The sequence below is a fragment of the Nesoenas mayeri genome (assembly GCF_963082525.1).
Source record: "Nesoenas mayeri genome assembly, chromosome: 10".
Classification (NCBI taxonomy): domain Eukaryota; kingdom Metazoa; phylum Chordata; class Aves; order Columbiformes; family Columbidae; genus Nesoenas; species Nesoenas mayeri.
Genome location: NC_137560.1, coordinates 7512600 through 7524626, shown reverse-complemented (window position 1 = coordinate 7524626; position 12027 = coordinate 7512600).

Sequence of the window (12027 nt, the reverse complement as noted above, 5' to 3'; positions counted from 1 at the left end):
GGGCAGGATGGGGCAAGAGAAGCCCAAATCCAAATCTTGAGCTGTGCCTAATGGGACCACGCACCATCCTGCACCAACCTGTCCTATGACGCAGGATGGAGGATGCCTGCCCTGGAGATGAACCAGCAAGGGCTTTGTAAGCACAGAGAGATGCAGAGACGGACAAGGAGGAAAAATGGTCCTCTAAGGCATAAGGAAGGAAGAAAAGACATCACAGCACCAACCTACCCACTGATGTCCAACCGCTCCATCACCACGGCGTGCACAGGGAGTGTCAGCGCTCCAAACCCCTCACCCTTGAGCACTGATGCAAATGCCTAGAGGTGCAGCCGGTGCCACATCACCCAGGTTTGTCTCTTCATCTGGGCAGGAACACTTGAGCATCCTCCCATCCTGGAGCCAGCGTGAGTTATCTTCCAGGCTGGGGTTTGGCAGGTAGGAGCCGTGGCAAAGGGAAATCCCACATCAAGCACATGCCTCCCTGCGGGGCTCCCAGACCGCATGGCTGAGCACCCCACTTGCAGTTACGCATCTCCCAGTGTCTTTGGCCCTTTCATCATCCCAGACGTGCAATACCAAGCAAACCTGGCAACTTCTTCTCATTTACCTTCAGAAGAGTTGAAAGAACCTGGCCAATATTTATAACAGCAAATCAAGCTAGGAGCGCACCAGCTGCTTTGAGAAGAATAGCTGAGGCTTTTCTGAGCCCAAGATTATTTATTATTCATCAAATTGGATTCCACCTTCCCCCTTCAATTTTATGTGGGTTTTTTTACCTAAATTATGGACTTTTCTTTATGTTGAGGTTTTACTTAAGGATTAAAAAGGAGGACACAGAAAGGAAAAACAGGAGAAAGGGGAAAGAAGGATATCAAAAAACCCAACATTTTGTAAAAACAAGAACATTTTCAGCCAATGAAATCTACTCTCATAGAAGCCTGCAGAGGAGAGGGCATCAACAAAAGGCACAATGCACTTTTTATGAACTACTTCTTATTAATTACTCAAACGGATGAGATCCCGGTTTATACCAACACCTCCACCAGACCCAAATCAAAAGAACTGATAGAAAATGGTCCCAAATCAGCCATGGGAATGAGTTTCCCTGCAGACTAGGAGGATCCTCTGGGAGGGCTGGAGCGGAGCAGGAGGTGCTCGGCTGATGCCAGGCTCTGCTTGGAGGACCTTGCTCCTCCATCAGCCACCCCGAGCACGTCTGACAACGCCAGCTGACCACAGGGCTGTGAGAAAAGGACAGGATCTGCAACTGAATTACCACATCTGTTTTCTCCAGCGCTTGCCCAGGAGTGAGTCACAGCAAGAGGAGGCTTTGAGCATGGTCTGGACCTGAGCAGATAAAAGCAATGTTATTTGTGTCCATTTGCTTAAATTAGCCAGAGAGAAAAGTGCACAACACATCAATCCAGCAAAATAAACACTGCACTGTAGAGGCTTACCCAGATTTCCTGGGAAATGCTCTTCTTCGTTTGTCATCACTTGTGGGGCCTGGAGAAGTCCATAACTGCTGGGGTGTGATGAGAAACACAGTACATGCAGTTCTGGTAACGTGGTTTAGCCAGGCCAGGGCTCTTTGCAGAGGCCACAGGTAAGTAGGAGCAACCAAAGATGAGAGTTGGCCCATCAGACCCCACTGAGGCGCCAGCTGCTCACTGGGCTGTGACCACATTTCTTCTCTAAAGGTTTCCCAGCTATTGGTTTCCTGAGTATTCCTGGCATCATTTTTTTGGCTTTACCCAGTTGTCACATGAGAGGTTTCCAAACACATCCTTCACTCTGAGCCACGGTGGCCCACCAATGGGTTATACTAGCTGATGGACAACAAAGACCACAAGATTAAACATGACCCCACACAAAGCCTCCTGCAAGCACCATCTCCTACGCTTTGCACAGGTCTGCCACCAGCCCATCTGTTCCTTAGGTGTGATGGGACCCATTTGAACACCACTGGCTGCAGGGACAACATGCAACTCATTCTGCAAGGCCATGAAGCAGCTTTATGTCCATCCAGGACACAAACCCGGGGAAAGAAAAGGCTCAGGAAAAAAGAAAACCAGTGTTGTGGCTCAGAGGAAAGGAGGCACCAAAGTCTTTCCAGCACAACAGTACTGTAAATGGTTGCAAACGTGCTGTGTAGAGTCAAAAACTTCACTGCCGTCTTTTCTGTGCACACATGTTTTGCATTTGGACACCTCACCAGAGCAGATAACCTTGGAAGGGGCCTCCCAAGCCACCTGGCTCCAAGCCCAGCTCAATTCCATACAGGCACCTGATCTCCCTTCTGGCGAGGGAAACCTGCTGGGCAGCCAGCTGGGACTTCACTGCTCGCTCTGTGCAACAGGGAAGGGAAGGAAAAGGGTTAAATCCCGTGCAAACCCACTTTCATTTAGTTGCAGGGGCTAGTTTTGACTAACTTCAGGGATTTCAACTGAGTTATTAAACTGGCACAGGTAGATGTGGATGGATTATAGCAGTCTTGCTTAGACTGCCAGGGAACTAACTTCAGATGAATTGACATAAAGCTTTTTAAGAACAATTTCATAGAATAGAATGATAGAATCGTTTAGGTCGGAAGAGACCCTCAGGATCATTGAGTCCAACCATAACCTAACTCTAGCATTAAACCATGTCCCTAAGAACCATGTCTAAATGCCTTGTAAACATCTCCAGGAATGGTGACTCCACCACTTCCCTGGGCATCCATGCAGCCCAAGAGTGAGCAATAGCAAGAAGAGGAAAACACCCTTAATTGTATAGCTAAACCACATACAATTTCTCACTAGATACACACAAGGAGCTTTCAGTGGGAAAAAGTCAAAGGGATCCTGATAAGAGGAGTGGCCACCACAGGCTACAGCTCTCCTCCACCACCCAAAAGCCACAGTTCACCAAAAGCCCTTGAGCAGTTCACACCTTGGGGAAAGCAGAGATACCTTGGGAGGAGCTGGACCCAGATTCAGCATCTCCCCCTCCAGCAGGAAAGGGAGATCTGGCACCGGCCTGTGCAGACAGGAGGGTTTTGGGAGGATGGAGGCAGGTTCTGTGCTGCCACACCAGAGGTGAACACACCACCTGCCAGGAATGCAGCCGGTTCACTGTTAAATCCTGTGCACTGGCTGCAGAGACTGGGGAAGCTGCTTGGTCCAGGGCAGTGGAATGTTTGATGCAGCCTCCAACATGACATAATTGAGCCACCGCTTCACCCCGGGGACAAGGAACCTGCTGCTCCCCAAGGGCCAGCCCTTGTGACAGGGTCACCCACCAAGCAGATGGTGACTCTTTGGGGTACCTGCCACCTTCCATTGCAGATTAGTCCAGCGCCCAGCGCAGAGATGAGGATGAGCTTCATAGCAAGTACAACCTGATACCACAGCTGGCTCACGGAGGGACAAACAGGCTTTCCTACCCATGCCCTGGTTTCTTGTCTCCTTCCATCCCACCACAGGCTTCTCAGGGAACACAAGACATTTCTGTGCTGCCCAATATATGAACCCCCAAGGGAAGAAAAACTTCCCATCTCTCTGGCCTGAAGCTTTCTGTTAGCAGCCACCTAGGAAACCTTAATGATGGAAGTCTACTGGCCAACAAGCCCCTCACCAGCCCCTCGCCATGGGCTGTCTTGCTCTTTCCTGTCTGTTCAGGGATCTGTCAGCAGACCTGAGCTCCTTTCTCTCCTCGCTGGCAGGAGGAAAGGGAAGCCAGCAGTGTCTTTGGATGAAGGAAAACAAGGAGATTGAGCCTAACAGATGTCCTTATCGGTAAGCCATGGCTTAGCTTGAGGAGAGGACATTAAATAAATACTGGTCTAAGAACCATGTTCATGCTTTTAAAGAGATTCCAGCCAAGGCCACAGCATGCACTTACCCCTGGGCTCTGCGGTGGCACTGCACAGGGGCCTCGCCACCCACTGAAAACCAACAGACATGCTGGCTCTGCTGGTGGTACCACAGCTACAGTCCCCTTGTCACTTCCTCAGCTGTCAACTTCTCCAAACACCTTGTATGCCACTGGGTCCATTACACATCAGTCTTCGAGATGGGGAGAAGCTTTTGCAGCATCTGCCAGGGATCTACCAACAGGCAGCGCCTCTCCCAAAGCCTGGGAGCACAAGAGGGGCCCAGGGCAGCTTGCTGCAGGACAAGGGGCAGCTGCCCCACCGCTCTCTGAGCAAGCCCATGCAGTGCTGGGGTGGATTAAGGAAAATGGCTTTGGTTGACCTTCCTTTAACTTTCTGCTGTTCCTTTCCCATCACTGTAAATTAGCAAGGTATTTGCTTCTAAAAGGCAGGCAAGCCAATCCACAGAAGGACAAGACAGCGTGCACTTGCAGAAAGGGGCAAAGGGGCTTTTCCTTTAAAAGAGGAAAAAAAAAAAAAAAAGAGCAACTTTCCTGAGTACCGGGGCCAGGCCAGAGAGCTCAGATAACATGGATACCTGTAGAACATGCTGCTGGCTTCCCTTCCAGAGCCATGGTGGAGCTCAGCATAGTCCTGGCAAGATGACCATGGGTGGTTCCAGAGCTGCCTCCCAGCTTCAAGAGGTGGGAGAGAGGGAAGGAAAACAGCCCCAAATCACCCTGCCAATTTTCATTGCTATTAAATATAATAATCTCTGCTCTCTTTCATCTTTGCTTCTCCTCTGAGAGCTGGCAACAAAGGCAGCACACAGTAAGGAGAGGCAGGAGGGCGGGTAATTGCAGCAAGGAATGCGACCTCCGGAACGCAGCACTGAGCCACGGGGATGGAGCGCAGGGAATCCCTTTGGCCACGGGGAACAACGGGCCCGTCACTACTGGGAGTGGGAAAGGGAATAGACACAGAGCCTTGTTCAACTTTGTTTCTTGAGGCAAAGCAAGAGACTGATTCCCAGCGCAGGGAACGACTCAGTGACAATCCCAAGCTCTAGACCCTGCTCAAGCAAGTTTTGCTTTGTTAAAATGTCACTTTGTAAGTGGGCAGCAAGGCTGGATGTGGGCACAGGCAGAGCTGGCAGCTGGTTGAGGCAACAAATTGCCAGAGGTGGCAAAATGACCCCAGGTGTGCTGCGAGCTGGGGCCACAGCAGAGCTGGTTGCTGTGGCCGTGCCCTCACCCACAGCTGCGAACAACAAACCCATCACCGGGTCAGAGAACATGGTGCTTCCCAGCCAGCTGCTGCCTACTGCAGCATCAGGGAGGTCACGGAGGTAACTCCAAGCAGAAGGTACCTAAATTATTACCCAGTAGCTGCAAGGGGCAGTTTATCCCAGGTCCGGCTGCCTGGTTCTTCTCCCCTCCCAGGGCCACCCCTGCAGCCCCCCAGTCCCCGCTCCAGCTCTGGGCATCCTCCAAGCACCTATTCCACAGGCACCCACGTTCCAGCCTGTTGGACCCAGACTAACAGCTGTGCTTTGACTTGAGGGAACAGACTCTCAACAGGAGAACTGTAGCAGCAGTGAGGGGAGAATCAGCACTTTCTCTCACTCAGATCTACTGTTTGCAGAAGACGCCTCTGCCCATATCCCCAGCCAGAGTCAAAGGCAAGCGCTACATCAAGTGGCTCAGAAGCTGATTCTTCTTTGGTTCCTCTAAAAAAGCAATTTCAGTGCTGAGGTACTAATGCCTGGAGCCTGCAGAGCATGGGTAACACCCGGCTCTTGGTGCACACCACATTGTGACCATACCTGAGGCAGGCTGAAGGTCAAGGCCCCTTGTCCAGCTTGCAGGGGTGCAGAGAGAGACAGCAAAGCCAAGATGCTGCTGGGCTGCACCTCAGACATATCTGGCGATGTCCCTGCTGGCTGGATCAGCTGAGCCTGCTCACTGCTGCCTCCTGACACACACAATGGGGTTTTTTGCCAGTCTCCTGGTGCAGGCAGCGAAGTCCCAGCTCAGAAGGCAGCAGACCAGTTTGGGGTGTGGGGCCCTAGAAGCAAAGGAACACATGGCACCTTGCCAGGCAAAAACCTGGGCTGTTGCAGGTGTGTTAGTAAACGACAGTCTGGGCATAGACAAGGGAGAGCTTTGTACCACTTTGTGCAGGGTGCTGCACAGGGTCTGCAACAGACCTGCCCTCTAAAACTGAGATGAAGCAACCCCATGGACTGCTGCAAAGTCTCCAGAGCAAACCAAGACTGCTCAGTGCCAACACAGCCCCAGTTAAAGGCATCTAAAGAATCTCCAGTGTTCTCAGCCGCACGTAGCCCACCTGGGCTGCCCAGTTTAGAAGGCTGATTCCATGTCCCACTCTTATCGCTGGCCCTGCCTCACTGCGTTGCCTGCAGGTACTCACACAAAAATGTCTGCTTTTACCCTCCACCACCTGGGATGCTGTCAAGGCATTTTCGCAGACAAAGCAGCCCTTTGTGCTCAGAGGAGCTCCTCTGCCCACCGCCAGCAAGGACGCTCGGCTGATGGGCAAGGCCGTGCTAGCAGGCAGGCTTTCACATTCTTCTCCAGCACACCTTACTCCAGACACTTTGCAGCAAATGTTCCTTTTTAAGATCTATTGATTTCATAAATAATAGAGTAAAGGAAAGAAACACATCAGACAAATACACAGGTCAAATAATCTTTCCCTTAGGAAACAAATAGGAGCTACAAAAAAAATAACCCAGCAGGTTCACATTGAACTTTAAGCAAAAGATCAAGTGACATTAAAGTTACTTGATAATCAACAGCACATAGGTATGGCCGTATCCAAACAGGTCACCTTCAGATATCTTGATCCACAAACCTGCAGCTTTGAGTCTGCCCTTCTCACTCCTGAAGCTGCGGAAGCTCCTGTAGTGTTTTGTCACATCACCATACTGAATACCAAGCCCTGGAAGAGAACAGCTCCATGGCAAGGCGGCTGTACCTCCTCAAATCACTCCTCTCTATCACACCTGCAGGATTTTAGTCTCTGCTGCTAGGGCATCAACTCAACAGTTTTTGTTGCAGTCCAACCCGCCACTCCATGGTTCTGCTTTAGCCAGCACTTTCCAGCTGTGCCACCACTGCTGCGGAGCACCGCGGGGAGGCTGCTGGTGGGCAGGAGGGTTTCAGAGAACCTTTCCTGGGGAGCAGCGGCACTGAGAGCACAGCCAGGCCCTGTCAGCTCCCACCCACACTCTCAGGCCTGACACTGGGGTGAGTCCTGTCCAGGTGAACGCTGCCATGTCCACTCCAGCCCTTTGCCTCACTCCACCTCCACATGAGAAACCACCACCCTGTTAACGGCCACCTCACCTGCAGCCCAAAGCAGACAGTGGCAGAAACAAAGAAACAAGCAGAGGGGCAGCTTGTTACAGCATTACTTCACAAAGCTTCCCCATGTTTAGTGCCGTCTTTCCCTATGACCTCAAAGGCAGAGCCCAAACACCATCTTAACCTCATTGCATTCATCAAGTTTCAAGCTGCTTTGGGGAAGGGTTTCTTAAACTCTACTGCCATCACAGGTGGACACAAGGTGGGGTGAAACACTGCAGAGGCAAAGCTGCAAAACCAAAGCCTGCTCTCCCACTCCCAGAGTCTCCCCATGGATCTGTGATTAGACCAGATGAAACCTGCAACCATACGAGCTCGTGGGTTATCAGTTCCTCACACCGACATGTCATGTCCTGCTGCTCCAACCACATTTAGTGCAGGAAAACAGAGCACTCAGCAGCATCTGCAATAACACAGCTACCTCTGTCTCGGATGTACTGACCAATGGCCACAGGGCACAAGGGCCAAAAGCCAGAATCTCCATCCCTAACTCCTGAAGAAAGCTCTTAATGAGCCCAAAATGCAACGAGAAGCTTCTCCAGCCACATACCTGCAATCAGAAGGCACTGATGTAGAGAGAAACATGTACTGCCCCACCTGACAAACAGAACAATATCCTCTGAAGCAACCACAGAATCTGAGCAGTTGAAAGGTAGGAGGGAAGAAGGAAAAAACAAAACAAAACAAACTTTCCTAGGTTTTCACAGGATGAAAACCATCTTGGTTAACTCTGGTTAGCACAAGGCACCTACCGCGCCATGCAGACCAAGCATAGCAGCAGGCAGGCAGAGCCTTTCTTGCTCTTACAGCAGCTACCCATGGCAGAGTGGATTCACAGAAGGGGAAGGAGCAACAACCCCTTTTCCCCAGCCCACATCACATTGCAAGGAAGTTCTTATGGTGCCCAGCACACTCCCAAGCCAGGGTGGCCCATAAATTCTGCCCATTGCAGCTGGGAGATGTGCTTGGCTCCGGCCTTCAGCGGGGCTGTGTGAACGTGATGATGGAAACACTGCTGAGAAGAGGGAAGTGAGGCCACGCAGGAGCTCTATCCAGGCAGCTACTTACCTTAACCCATTCAGTCACCAGCTGAAAGAGCAGATACCACCAATGGCACATGCTCCATGCAGCCACAGGCTCCTGGAGTAAGCAGGCTCAAGCCTTTGTAGCACTGCTCACTAGGCATTTGCAGTAAAATCATCGTGTCACACAGATCATCACCGTATTCTGAGCTTGACCGGTATCCAGAAGGCAGCAGAGAGTCGTTAGCTGCATGGAAGATGCCTGCAGGGAGCAGAAACAGCAGAGGAGAACCGAGGTGACAGGTTTTTGGCACTGGGTCACAGCACTGATTCAGCCTCGCTGCTTTGTGACAACAAGACAGTGTGTTTCCAGCTGTATTGCGTTATCAGGGAGGAAGGACTGGAGCGCTGGAGTGAACATAAAGAAATGTAAGGGTGGTCACTGGGGAAAGACTTCCTTGCAGATGGCAAATTCATGGCCCCAGGCAGTGGTCACCTGGCCCATCTCAGCTGCAGCTGAGCAATGAGTTACCTCTGCCAGAACATCCCCAGTGGTTCACGATGCTCATCCCCCACCAGAAGCCACCCCACAGCACCCTCTCCCAACACGTGAGCCTGTATGCCCGATCTTTGCCTGGAAGGGACACCAGGTAACTTCAGCCTCCATCTGAAGCCCCCGGTGATGGCTGTCTTTGGTGGGGAACACCAGACAGGCACTCAGCACACACCCCCAGCAGCACCGCTGCTGTGCCACAAGGAGAAGGTAAAGGCTGCTCTGGAAACCAGCCTGCCTCTCTCTTCCCTGTCACGCTATGTACGAATCTCTAAGGAGCTCCTCATCCAAAGAACTTGTAGCTCCAAAGAAGATGCCATTTAGACGCAACACCCCTGACAAGGAGAACAGGGCACTGAAGAGTGACGTTTGCCTGCGACGGCAGTTCTGTGACAGAGCTAGAAATAGATCCCAGCTTTCCCCAAGATGCACAGAAAGCTTCCCACAGCAGCTAAATCCAGGTTAAATATGCAGACAAGCATCAGTAAGAGAATCTTCTTTCCCACCACATTCCCTTCCCAAAAACTACAGCCGATCAGGTCATGCCATTTGAGAAGCACTTGGAGACCAACTTTACTAAAAGCAAGAGAAGAAATGCAGTCCCGCTCTCACATCACAAGTGACAAACCTTTGCAAAACAATTCACTTCCCTCCCTTCCCACTCACTTGTGTTTCAAAAAAACCCCATTTTGTTCAAAAGCAGCTCTTTAAAGATGTTATATAATAAGTGATTTGTACCACGAGGCTGGCTAGTTTTAGCCCAGCCACTCAGATCATAGCTGGATTTTATTTCCCGGTCCTCTGGCAGATTCGCGTCCAGCGACGACCCTGCGGGCAGAGGATGCTCCCGGCCAGAGGAGTCAATGCAATGCCACAGCGCTCTGCTGGTTTTGCCTGTGTAGTTATGAGCTCAGCTGTGGTATCTGTCCAATTCCAGCTCCCAGACAGGAAGGAAAGTGGGCAGCGCTTGAAGATTCTTACTTTTTCACAGATCACGGTTATGTTTAACGTGCTCCATACTCACAGCAGCCAAAAAGCCATTTGCAGCAGCGCCGGGCTCCCCTGGGGCTAATTTCGGCACAAAGAACTGTTGCTAAAAGTTTAGTGAGGTCATACATCTGGCAAATGTAATGGCAACAAATTAAACTACTTTTTTAAGAACTTGGCTTCAAGCTTGCCTTGGAGATCCAAAACAAAATCCTTAACTCTTTGCAGCCTCCCTGTGCAGAGTTCACCACGAGCAGCTCTCAAGGCAGGGTCTATCTCACACGGTGTAGAAGCAATGTCAGCCCAAGCAGAAACAACGTGCTCCTCCTCACTCAGCTGTTCCACTGCTCCCTGAGTTAACGGCTTTGCAAATCAGTCACTGCCAATGTTCCCAAGTCAAAAAACGAGTGTAAAAGGAAAAGAGGATTTAACTCCCTCCGGAGGCGACTCTCACCTCACCACTCAAAAACATGGTGCTTAGCGGACAGAGTTAAGCCCAGACCCTGGGGACAAGACAGGCAATAGGATTTGGGCTCCTCAGATGTGTTTTTGAGGTTATTGCTCAGTGTTTAAGCACAAGGATTATAATTTAAATCTTGTATTTTCCACACCTCGCCTGTCTCAGGCCATAGCCACCCTTTAGAAGTGCTGGTACTTATATCCTACTTATATCCTACTCCATGCAAGAGGTTGTAAGGAGGAGACACGAAGAGAGTAAGTTGCTGAGATTTGGGACAAGGAAACAATTGAGAGAGGAAGTACTATCAGAAGAAACTCCCTTCAGATTACTATTATTCCCACCTTAATCATACAGAGGTTGTTAGATTCCTTCTCCTCCTAACTCCCCACGCAATCCACCCAGCCTGGGTTACCTCTACAACAACGTGCTGTATTGATCAAATGCATGATTTGAACAAGTCCAGCCCAGAAAAGCAGCTTTTCCTACATGCCACTGGCTTGCCCTTCAGCACCCAAGCATCTCATCTGTTTTAGAAGCACAATTAAATCTTCCAAATGGATTCACTCAGAATATCTGAAAAGAAAAAGTGTCTGTATCAAATGTGCACAAGTCATTTGTATTGCCATTCTCCCTAAAATACAATATACAAATTACTTCTGTGGTCTCTAAGACATTAGAAACCACACATTAAAAGGAAGCAAAGGCTGTTTTTAAAGCAAAACTTAAAACTAATGAATGTTGGAATAGCTTAAGTTTTCTTCTCCCTTCCACATCCCCACCCCAAAGGCCATTGAGGATCAAGCAGATAAAGTAGGCTCTTGCAATTCATTTTTGTCATTGCTTCAGTGGTAGCAGATCAGGAAGAGCTTCCAGCAGCAAACCAGCCAGACATACCTTTGAGTACCCTCCTCCCCACCCACATCACAATATAAGTTCATTTCAATGAAAATGATGTCAGTCTCCCAGCAGAAAGCCACTGAAAGCTTATAGCAAGAGCACGGAACAATATCACTGAATTGATTCCATTAGCGTAATCCGAGAGAAAATAATGATTTATCAGCCTTAGAGCTTGGAAACAGAAAACAGTCTGTGGCAGAGCGGAGAGAAACTGGGATTTATAATCAACCCAATAAGCATGGAAATGAGAAAGCTCTCAGCCTCCCACAAATGGAAGAGTGAAATATTGTGATAATACTAGCAAGGGGTTTTTAGAGATGTAGAAAGTACCAGGTGAGGAGGAGACCAGAAGCTTCCTGGTTGATAGCAGTGGAACACCAACAGCTCCATCCAGACGGGATGAGGAGTATTAACACTATCACAATACCGTATCAGCAGACACAGCCTACAACACAAACAGGTGCAAATCCCCCCTCCCAAAAACACACAGGCTGGCCTTAAGTTCCACTAAGCCCTGTGTGAAATAAGGATGCCAGCGAGGCCTCAGGCAAGCGTTTTCAGGCATGTCCGCAGCACATCTGGAGTGGGGCCCTGGAAGGCGTTGGAGGTTGCAGGCGGTGGCAGCGGCAGGAGGAACCCTGGGGGCAGGGACTGAGGCAGCCCCCCCTGCTTGAAGAGGCCAGACAGTGGTGAGGGGGTTTCATTAACCCTGAGGTGCTCGAGTTCCCACAGCTCATTTCTCCAGGAATGTGGGTAATAGTTTATTGCAGGAAAGGAGACCTCCAGTGTGCAGGAGAGGTGTTGGAGAACAGGATCTCCCAGACGCCCAAATTCTTGTGCAGCTACATATTGAACACCTGCTAAAG